Here is a 10,932-nt window from a genome sequence, read left to right as displayed (position 1 = left end):
GCCCCCGGTGGGGGATGGTCATGCCACAGTCCCTTCTCATTCTCCTGGGATTTAGGGCATGCACGCACACACACCCAGCATGATTGTCAAGCTGTCCTTCTGGGACTGGACCGCTATTGGTCATGTGGGAGTCCATCCGCCCTAACCACCAAGCGACCTGCTGGCCAGTTTTAAGAAAATAAAATATAAAGCTGAAAGAGAAATGGGGAGTGTTGGGAGATGGGATAAACTTTTCAGGAAACTAATCAAAGCAGTGCCTCTCTGAGAAGGGTGACATTTGATTAAAAAAAAAAAAAAAAAACCCTCAAGGAAGTGTGGACATGAGCCCTGCAGGTCTCCAAGGACATCAGGAGAAGGAAATAAGTACAATGACTGGAAACAGAACGAAGTATCTTTTGCAAGGAGCAACATGGAGGTCAGAGGGCTGGAAGAGATTTAGAAAAAAAATCAAAGCAACAGGTAACTAAAGGGACCAGATCAAGTGAGGCCTTCTTCTTATTTAGGGAATTGGTTTTCACTCAGTCAGACCGAAAGCCACTTAGCACCCTGCTAAGCTGCTATTTGTATTTAACAGGGTTGCTCTGGCTGGTATTTGGAGAGGATCCCAGAGGAATAATAACAGCAAGAGGGAAACTGTTCAGGGAGCTATTCCTGCAATCCAGGAGACAGAAAATGGGGCTCGAACCAGGTAGTACAGAAGTAGATGGTCGGAAGCTAGATAGATTGCATGTATTCCACATTGAGTGAGGAATGAGGGGAGAGAAAAAGTATGCCTGTGACATATTTTTAATGTTTAGTTATCTTTTTTTAAAGAATTATTTTATTTAACTTTATTATTTACTTACTTATTTTAATTTGACAAGAGAGGGACAGAGTGAGAGAGATAAGGAGAGAGGGGAAATGAGAAAGCAAGCCACCAGGTCTGGGACTTGAACTGCTGTCAGCCACATGGGAGTCCAGTGCCCTTAACCACCATGCCACCTGCCAGCCCCTGTTTATGTATCTTATTAAAAGTATTTAAGTATAGGAAAAGATTCTGCCTAGGAGAAGGGCATTCTTTTCATTATTATTTCAAGTTTTCTATGTATTTAAAAATTTTTATGGTAGAAAATTGGGGAAAGAATCTATTCCATGGAGGGAATCAAGGAGAAAAAGGAAGAAGCAGGGACCAGCAGATGGTGTAATGGTTATATCACTGGACTCAGACCCGGTAGCTTAAAACTCATGCTGGTGTGTGTGCATGCATGCCCAAAATCCCAAGAGGAGCATGAAGGAGAAGGGGTTGTGGCATGGCCAAGCCTCCCAGGGGATGATTTCTAGCTTTCTCTCTCTCTGTCTCTCTGGAGAGCACATGGGCCCTATAGCAAAAATCTCTCTCTAAAAAAAAAGGAAGGAGCAAAACATGTAAGGGACACAAAAATGGAAAATTAACTGTTGATGAGGATATGTATGTCTTTGACTGAATCAATGGTAATATGGTAATATCTTTGACTGAACCAACATACAGTATATTCAGGAAGGGAACGTTCACTCAGTATACTATAATGATACATGGTGATTGAATGTAATAAAATAATGAATTTTAAAACTGTTCCCAAGCAACAGTCCAACTTCATTTTAATTTGTTGTGATACTGTTTTTTCGTAATAGATTTTCAACAACCGCATCATCGGGCAGATTGCGCAAGGACCAAATCTGTCCTGCCTGCATCTCGACTTCCTCATAGCTGTTTTCTGGGCGTGACTTGCAAACTCTCAAGAAAACACACCTAATCGAAGAGTTCCAAGTCGGAGAGCCACATGAAGGCTTACTTCAAGTTCTTAATATAAAAGAATCGAAGTTTTCAGAACAGGTCTGGTAAGTTTCTCATTGTTAAAGGCTGTTTAGAGATAGTTTAAAAACTCTTTAAAAACTAATTCTAAAAACTAAAACCAAACTTTGAAAAGAAATATACTTTCAACTGTATGTAAGTTCATTTCATATGAAACCTCAGAAAAAAACCTTCGAGTAACCATGGTGAGGGTGCAGAGTATTCCTGGAGATGAAGTGTCTGGGGATGAGACTAATAAACCTAAGTAAAATGTAAGCCAGATCAGAAGATTAGAAATCCAAGCATACCAAACCATGTACAGATTTGTGACACATGCAGCTATGCACAACTCTCTCCTATTTAGCAGGGGACATTTGGTGATATCCGGAGTTTACATCTAATTAAAGACAAAACCTCCAAAGATGTGTGTGTGTGTGTGTGTGTGTGAGAGAGAGAGAGAGAGAGAGAGAGAGAGAGAAAGAGAGAGTTTTAGGACATTGGTTTTAACTGATACATAATAATTGTGTATATTTATGGGTCTTTCAAAATGTAATCATTATTTTATTGAAAAACTTTACTTCACAATTAGCACTTACAGGGACTATGGGAAGAAATACACAATGTTAACATTCACTTCCAGAATATGAAACTAACTTGCTCTGTAGTTTCAGTTCCTTGGAACATCAGAACATAGTGTGGGTTCTTTGGGCTCTAGCCAGGATCCTGAGGATCCTTTCCTGGACACACAAAGGTCAGTGCTGCTGAGATCCAGCCTCCTAGAGGTGGGAGTCTCCATCAGGGCTTGTCCTGCAAGCATGCTGGTTTTATCCTTCCTGCTCAGCCCCCAAAAAGAGAAAATAAAAGTCCCTAGGGAATTGATCCTAAAATTAAGTTAGGAAGAAGAACTCCAGGTTTCAAAATTCTGTCTGGAGAGAATAAAGGGGATAAGGTGGAATTCTCCCCAGTTCCAAGCAGAGTGGCTACGCCTTTATCCATGTTAGATACAAAGGTTTCATGTGTACTTTATTTTTTTGAAGAAGCAGAACAAAAGTAAACAATAGTAATCAAAACAGCACTGCTTCTGATACTTCAAAAAGTTAATGAAAAAATAGAATTAAAGTACAAATTCATTTTGGGGCCAAAAAATTGAAATCCATGCATAGTTTTTGTTTGTTTGTTTGTTTGTTCTTTATAATAGGCATTTTTTTTTTCTTGAGAGATTTTTGCTATAGCCCAGCGTGAGTTCAAGCCACCGGCTCCCGGACTCAAACTGCAGTCGACTACATCGGAATCCAGCAAGACAGCCGTTACACTAACTGCTGGTCCCTATAATAGGTATTTTTATAAATTTTACAAAGGCCCTTCATATTATGGAAAAATAGTCTGGTTGAAAGGGGGTATAATTTACTCATGACATAGTATTCCTGATCACAATCCCTCCTCTTTTTTTTTTTTTTTTTTATGGTAATTTTTTTTGATTTGGGCGGAGGAGAGATTTTTGCTATAGGGCGCGTGCGCTCACCAGACAGAAAGAGACGAAGAGACAGAAAGTGAGAAATCACCCCCCAGGGGGGATGGCCATGCCGCAATCCCTTCTCCTCCATTCTCCTCTCGGAATCTTGGGCACACACGCCCAGCGTGAGTTTAAGCCACCGGGTTCAGGACTCGAACCGTGGTTGACTATGTGGGAGTCCAGCGACATAGTCATTACACTAACTGCTGGTCCCAATCTTTCCTCTTTTGAACATACTATATGATTTATTGCAAAACATAAAAACCCCTTGAGTTTAAAAAATATGCCAACAGTCTGGTATGTAATGTTGAGGACACAGAGAAAACCAAATAGTTATATCATAGCATTATTAGATTCTCACTCAAACCATTGTCACCTGGAATTAAATACATAGCTCCAGCCAAATACAGATTATAGGTCATATAAGATGCTTTTACATGCCACAGAGTGCAAAATTCATGTGTAAGTGGTATCAAATATAAAGTAGATTCAAATCACTGTGTATCTTCACCATGGGGGATAGGTGGCTGAGAAAAGTTTTTGATTTATAAAAGGGTCTTTATCTTTGAACAATGGAAGAACATCTGGGATAAGAAGACTGCAGGAGCCCAGTCTGGTAGTGCAGTCACTAGAATGTTGAACTGCAGTGCTGGAAGCCACATTGTTGACCAAGGATTGGGATCTCCATCCCAGTTGACCTGAAACATACCCGGTGTATATACCCCGCCTGAGATCTTGATGAGCTGGAAGGCTAAGAGCTAGGGGAAAGAGGCTGCAGAATAAGGAGATCCTATAAAAGGTGCTGCTCTTTCTCTCTTCTTCTTGTGTGTATGTGTGCACATACTCTATTGCAAAAGTCTCTCTCTAAAAAAAAAAAAAGAAAGAAAAATTAAAAGACTATAAATGGGCATAGTAACAGAAAAAAAGTCAGAAGCAGGTCAGTGGGTAGATGTGGTTTGGGGAGCTTGGGAAGCTCTGTTCAGATTGCTTCAATTATGCAGATTTAAAAAGAAAGCAAAGGGACCAGCAGTTAGCATAATGGCTATGTCACTGGACTCTCATGTAGTCAACCGCGGTTCGAGTCCTGGACCCAGTGGCTTAAACTCACACCAGGCGTGTGTGCATGTGTGCCCAAGATCCCAAGAGGAGAATGGAGGAGAAGCGATTGCGGCATGGCCATCTGCCCTAGGGGGTGGTTTCTTGCTTTCTGTCTCTCTGTCTCTCTGGTGAGCACATGTACCCTATAGTCAAAAAAAAAAAAATCCTCTCCAAAAAATATGTAAATAAATAAATAAAAATAAATAAATAAAAAAGAAAGCAAAGAGTTAGCTAAAGGTGACAACAGTGAAGAGGTGTTGGAGGTTTGATCTGAGAGGAGCAAGTTTGGAAGAGTCATTTAGGAGCGTGAGAGAGTGGATGAGTGGACAAGCAGGGAATAGAGCATGGCAGCTGAATGGATTAAAGTGGGAGCAGTTGGGGTATAAAGGGCTGTCGGCTGCCATGTTCTGATGAACTGATAGAGGGCACGTGGTGGGATCAACTAGCATTAAAGCTTAGCACAGCAAGTTGTACAAGAGAGGAGAAAGTAGGGACCAGCAGTTAGCGTAATAGCTATGTCACTAGACTCCCATGTAGTCAACCGCTGTTCGAGTCCCAGACCCGGTGGCTTAAACTCATGCCGGGTGCGTGTGCGTGCGTGCCCAAGATCCCAAGAGGAGAATGGAGGAGAAGGGATTGCAGAGTGGCCATCCCCCCTGGGGGGTGATTTCCTGCTTTCTGTCTCTCTGTCTCTCTCTGTCTGTCTGGTGAGCGCACGTGCCCTATAGAAAAAACCTCTCCAGAAAAAAAAATTAATAATAATAAAAATTTTTAAAAAGAGGAGAAAGTGAGTAATTATAATGAGTGACAAAAAAATACTAAGCTAGTCAAACGGGAAAAGTGAGACATGAAGAGAGTAAGGAAAAGTGAGAAAACAGTAGCATCCATGGGTTGAAGGTGTTGGTGTAAAAAAAAAAAATAACACTTGAACACTAAATGTAGTGAGCCTGAGGGGCAGGAGATGGTGATGAGCATGAAGTACCTAAAACATAGATGACAGAGGGCTTGTCACTCTCAGTAACTGTCTCCATCGACTAGGGCTGCCATAACAGGAGGCAGGACCTATTCTTTTTATTTTTTATTCTTAGAAGAGGTTTTTGCCATAGGGCGTGTGCACTTGCCAGAAAGACAGAGAGAGACAGACAGACAGAAAGTGAGAAACCACCACCCAGGGAGATGGCCGTGGCATAATTGCTTCTCCTCCATTCCCCTCTCAGGATCTTGGGCACGCAAGCACACGTGCCCAGTGTGAGTTTAAGCCACCAGGTCCAGGATTCAAACCTCAGTCAACTACATGGGAGTCCAGCGATGTAGCCATTACACCAACTGCTGGCCATAAGCAGGACCTATTCTTATGCCCTGGCCCTGGACACTAAGCCTGCCACGGAGCATACCATAAAGTCGCTTCAACAACAGAAATATTTTATCTCTGAGCTCTGGAGGTTGCAAGTCTAAGATCAAGGTGCTGGCAGGGTGTGTTTCTTCTGATGCCGATGAAAACTATTCTGTCCCTCTTACCCAGCTTCTAGTGCTGTACAGACAGTGTTTGGTGACCCTTGGCTTGAAGAAACATCACCGTCATCTCTGCCTTCATCTTCACATACTGCTCTCCCCGTATTGTGCCTCTGTGCCCAAATGCCTCATTTTCGTAAAGATGCCAATCTTATTGGAGTAGATCCAGCCTGAGGACCTCATGCTAACCCATTACATTGACAACTCTATCTCCACATAAGATCATTCAAAAGTACTGGAGGTTATGACTTCACATGAATTTGTCAGGGGAACACAATTGAACCCAATATCATCAAGCATCAAGGGTGTGGCTGTGAGATGGAGGTGGGTTGAGGTCATAACCATTGGGACAATGAGTAGTCAATTAGGTGACCGCCAATGTTTTAGAAGAATCAATTACGTTTATTGAACCACTAATAATGACAACAGAATTGGTATTTGAGGTCTTGAGTGTCCTCCTCCCTTTTGCTGTCTTCAAAAAGGAATCAAGGGGCCAGTATCTGGTCTAATGGTTATGTCACCAAACTCCCACATGGCAGACTGTGGTTCAAGTACTGAACCCACTGGCTTGAAAATTAGACCAGGCATATGTGCATGCATGCCCAAGATCCTGGGAGGAGAAAGAAGAAAAAGAAAAATGGATCACCAGGGATAGGGGTGATTTCTCACTTTGCCTCTCACTGTCTCTATCTCTCTCTCCAGCAAGTGCACACACCTTAAGGCAAAAAACTCTTTAAAAAGGGGGGGGGCAGAATCAAATTATATAAAAAGAAAGTACTCAGAAAAATTTTGAAGTATGAAATATTTTAATACTAAAGTTTAAAATGACATGCCAATCATATTTTCTTAACATCTCCTATTAAATCAGAGTAGTCATTTTTTTTAATTCAACTTATTCTCCAAAATGACTTTGGAAAAATAATTCATTAAGAACGTGTTTGAGGGACCAGCAGTTAGGGTAATGGCTATGTCGTTGTACTCCACGTAGTCGACTGTGGTTCAAGTCCCGGACCTGGTGGCTTAAACTCACGCCGGGCGCATGTGCGTGCGTGCCCAAGATCCCAAGAAGAGAATGGAGGAGAAGGGATTGCAGCGTGGCCATCACCCCTGAGGGGGTGATTTCTCGCTTTCTGTCTCTCTGTCTCTCTCTGTCTGTCTGGCGAACGCACGCGCCCTATAGCAAAAACCTCTCAAAAAAAAAAGAACGTGTTTATGAGAGCCAGGAGGTATTACAGAGGTAACATAATCGGACCCACATGGGAAAGATCCTGGGTTCCCATTCCAGGATCTTTTGGGCATGCCAGGTACACACGCATGCACACACATGTGTGCCCATGATGTAGGCCAACTGACAATAGGAGTGGATCTTGGCACAGGAACCCTTTTGGGGGTAACTCTCTCTCTCTCTCTCTCTCTCTCAGAAATAAACTTTAAAAATTGGGAACCAGTAGTTGGCGTAATGGCTATGTTGCTGGATTCCCATACGATTGACCACGATTCAAGTCCCGGACCCAGTGGTTTAAACTCACACCAAGTGTGTGCACATGCGTGCCCAAGATCCCGAGAGGAGAATGGAGGAGAAGGGATTGTGACATGGCCACCCCCCTTCCCCGGGGGGAGTGATTTCTCACTTTCTGTCTCTGTCTCTGTCTTTCTGGTGAGCACATGCACCCTAGCAAAAACCTCTCTCTCAAAAACAAATGTATTTAATAATAACTGCTATTACTCTTGGTTCCATAAAGTGCTTATAAACAGATGAGAAACCTCCCCCCAACCACCTTCACTCTGACTTTGGTCTTGCCTGAGATGAATGACACTTAGGGCCTCTATAGAAGAGACAAAGACCAGGGAGAAACCTCCCAGTCTCCTAGAGTCAAGGACTCACCTACTGGTCTGCAGTTCCATCAGTCTAGGAATGCTCCATGGCAGGCCCAGTGCCCTGCCCTGGCTCTGTACACCGGAGCAGGTCTTCTGCACTGCTGAAGCTCTGTTACATCATATGCCTCAAACAGACTAGACAGGCCTTGGGAAGGTTGACCAGGTACACTATTCCTATTTCCTTAACTCTATCCCCAGGTTCTCTCCCCATCTGTCCCCCCATCTTCCTCCAGCAGCCCCCCTTTAACCTCACCTGACCAATGTTCCCACCTCCCTCCTCTCCTCCTCATGTACACCAACCTCACACCCCTTCTCATGTCTTATGCAAAGAAAGTACTCACCACAATTTGTCAACATCAACATTTTTAAATGTGCGTGTATTTGGCTTATTTTATTTTTTTCTTCTCCAGTGGACTACCAAATTTACATATGAAGTCTATTTTGGTTTTCACTGTTCTTCTTGAGCAGGATGTCTAGTACCTAATAGGTGCTCACTACATATTTGTCAAGTGAACAAGCAAACGACTCAATTTAAAGTAAAATAATATTTTCCTCTGGTTACAATATATGTGCTAATTCCTACAAGGCCTTTAAGACCCCTTCCATCTACATTATAAATGAATAGAGTTGACAGTCTAAATTATCTTTATAGTGTAAATTGTGCCAGTTGTTCATAGCCCTGCTAATTGGGTCAGGACTAGTTGTGACCTACAGACTGAGGCCAGATGTGACTAAGGGAAGTCAAGACACTAAGACAACCAGGGACAATGTTCTCAGGTAGAAACTGCTATGCCCAGTGGTTGCATTCCTACAAATAGGGTAAGTTATTCTGGTACAGATATGGTATTCACAGCACAAATGGCTAGCATAGTTTCTTCTATGGCCACCACAGGGCTGCAGGCTGGAGTCCCAGTTTAGCTCATTATTCATGCTTGACCTCATGACCTTCCCAGTGAGTTTTTGCAAGAAAATCTAAATCCAGATGGGTCAGACTTGCACTTTGGCAAGACTTGAGTGGTTATACACTGCTTTTTTAAAAACCAAGGTTCTTGAAATCATTCATTTCAAATTTACAAATATTTTTAAATATTTGTATTGTCTCTCTTTGTAATTTATTATTTTTTGCTTTAGTTGAGCTCAATGTTTTTGTCTATTTATCCTTAAAATACTCTCACTGTCTTGCTCTTCCCCTTAAACTAATTTATTGTCTCCTCTTCATAATCCTGATTAGGGAAGTCTAGATTAGAGCCTGGAAATTTACCTTTCTAGCCAGTTTTCTTGTTGTTTTTCTTTTTCTTTTCATTTTATTTATTTATTTAGTTAGTTATTTATTAGAGAGGTTTTTGCTATAGGGCGCATGCACTCATCAGAAAGAGAGAGACCAAGAGACAGAAAGCAAGAAATCAACCCCCGGGGGGATGGCCACGCAGCAATCCTTCCTCCTCCATTCTCCTCTCAGGATCTTGGGCATGCACGCACACGCACCCAGCATGAGTTTAAGCCACTGGGTCTGGAACTCGAACTGCAGTCAACTACATGGGAGTCCAGCAGCATAGCCATTACGCCAGCTGCTAGCCCCAAAGCCAGAATCTTAAGTAACATAGAGATTGGTTTCCATAGTAGAATACTGCAAATAAACTAAAATATAAAACTGAATGAATGGAGGTGGCTTGGGGTATAGGACCACCATTCACCATTAGGAAGCTGGCCATTTTTGTTACAAAATAACAATCAATTGTTAAGTTATTACCTATTGTCTTTTGGAACTCCAGCTGTTAGTTTAGAGACTAGAGCTTTGAGGACTTGGCCACAAAATGTCAGGATAATCCATTTGATTGGCTAGTTCTTGTGGCTCTCAGAAAAAAGACAAGCTATAGTTCAAGCTGGCATGTCTAAAACTAAATAGGGAGAACATGATGAGTTTTTAGCTTTCTTAACACCATTTCACCCAAATTATTGATAGGAGACTAATGAAGGTCCTACAAGTATGTATTTTGCTAAAATGCAAGAGCTGAATATTCTGGGCCTCTAGAGCAGGGGTTCTTAACCTTGGTTAAACATTAAAACCCATTGAGGCTTCACATCCAAGACTGTTCTAATTGGTTGAAGGAATGAGGGTACTGTTTTCAGGTATTAGAACTTTTAAATATTTATTTGAGTGATTTTATCATGTGGACAAGACTGAGAGCAGAGGTTCTCAAAGTGAGATCTCCAAACCAGCAATATCAGCATCAGTTGAAAACTGGCTAGAGGGACCAGCAGTTGGCGCAATGGCTATATCACTGGACTCCCATGTAGTCGACCACAGTTCAAGTCCCTGACCCATGTTTTAAACTCACTCCAGCATGTGTGTGTGCATTTCCAAGATCCTGAGAGGAGAATGGAGGAGAAGGGATGCAGTGTGGCCATCCCCCCTGGGGGGTGATTTCTCGCTTTTTGTCTCTCTGTCTCTGTCTTTCTGGCGAATGCACATACCCTATAGCAAAAACCTCCCCCAAAATAAAGCAGACTTTCAAGTAAGAGGAATATGAAAGAAAAAAAATACCTCCTTGGCCCCGCTTCTTTTTTTAATTTAAATTTATTTATTTACATTCATTCACTGAACATCATTACAGCATACAAAATGAGATTTTTCCATCCAGAGTACACTGTATATTGTCTCAATCAAGCACATCAACATACATGTTATTGTCAACAAATAATTTTCCATTTCTTGTTTCCTGTATGTTTTGCTTTTTTTCCCCCCATCCTTGATTCCCTATCTCTTTCCTTCTGCCATCTTCCATTCTTCTCCCACACTGTCTCTGGTATCTATGTTTGCTTTCTATACTGTTTTTCTTCCACATTTTATTGAATTACTAAAGATCTTTATTGATCTAAATATTTTCATAGCAAACACAGCTGATATATACATTTCCATGAATACAAGTCTAACTTTAGGCATCCTATAAAGTAGCACCTACCTGGGACTATATATCTTTCTGCAGTCATCGAATAGATTTTTTCTGAAACTTTTTTTTAACTTAATTTACATTCTTTCCGTAAGCATCATCACAACACACAAAATGTTACTTCCCATCCAGAATATACTGCATAGTGACTTAATCATGCATATTATTAT

General features: G+C 41.6%; 1 protein-coding gene across 2 annotated transcripts in view; it reads left to right on the top strand.

Annotated features, from left to right (window-relative positions):
* Window positions 1–10,932, top strand: part of SAMD9L (sterile alpha motif domain containing 9 like) — a 21,131-nt gene that overhangs the window by 2,576 nt on the left and 7,623 nt on the right. Inside the window, exon 2 of one of the 2 annotated variants that reach the window (XM_014582127.2) lies at window positions 1,651–1,852. The gene's annotated coding sequence lies outside the window, so the exon portion shown is untranslated. Of the gene's footprint in view, window positions 1–1,650; window positions 1,858–10,932 lie in introns of both variants that reach the window. The other variant, XM_006163490.3, reaches the window with a different exon arrangement.

The sequence above is a fragment of the Tupaia chinensis genome, unplaced genomic scaffold (genome assembly GCF_000334495.1).
Source record: "Tupaia chinensis unplaced genomic scaffold, TupChi_1.0 Scaffold142374_1, whole genome shotgun sequence".
Taxonomy (NCBI): Eukaryota; Metazoa; Chordata; class Mammalia; order Scandentia; family Tupaiidae; genus Tupaia; species Tupaia belangeri.
The sequence above is the reverse complement of the archived record's forward strand: the minus strand, read 5'-3'. Positions and strand labels throughout refer to the sequence as shown.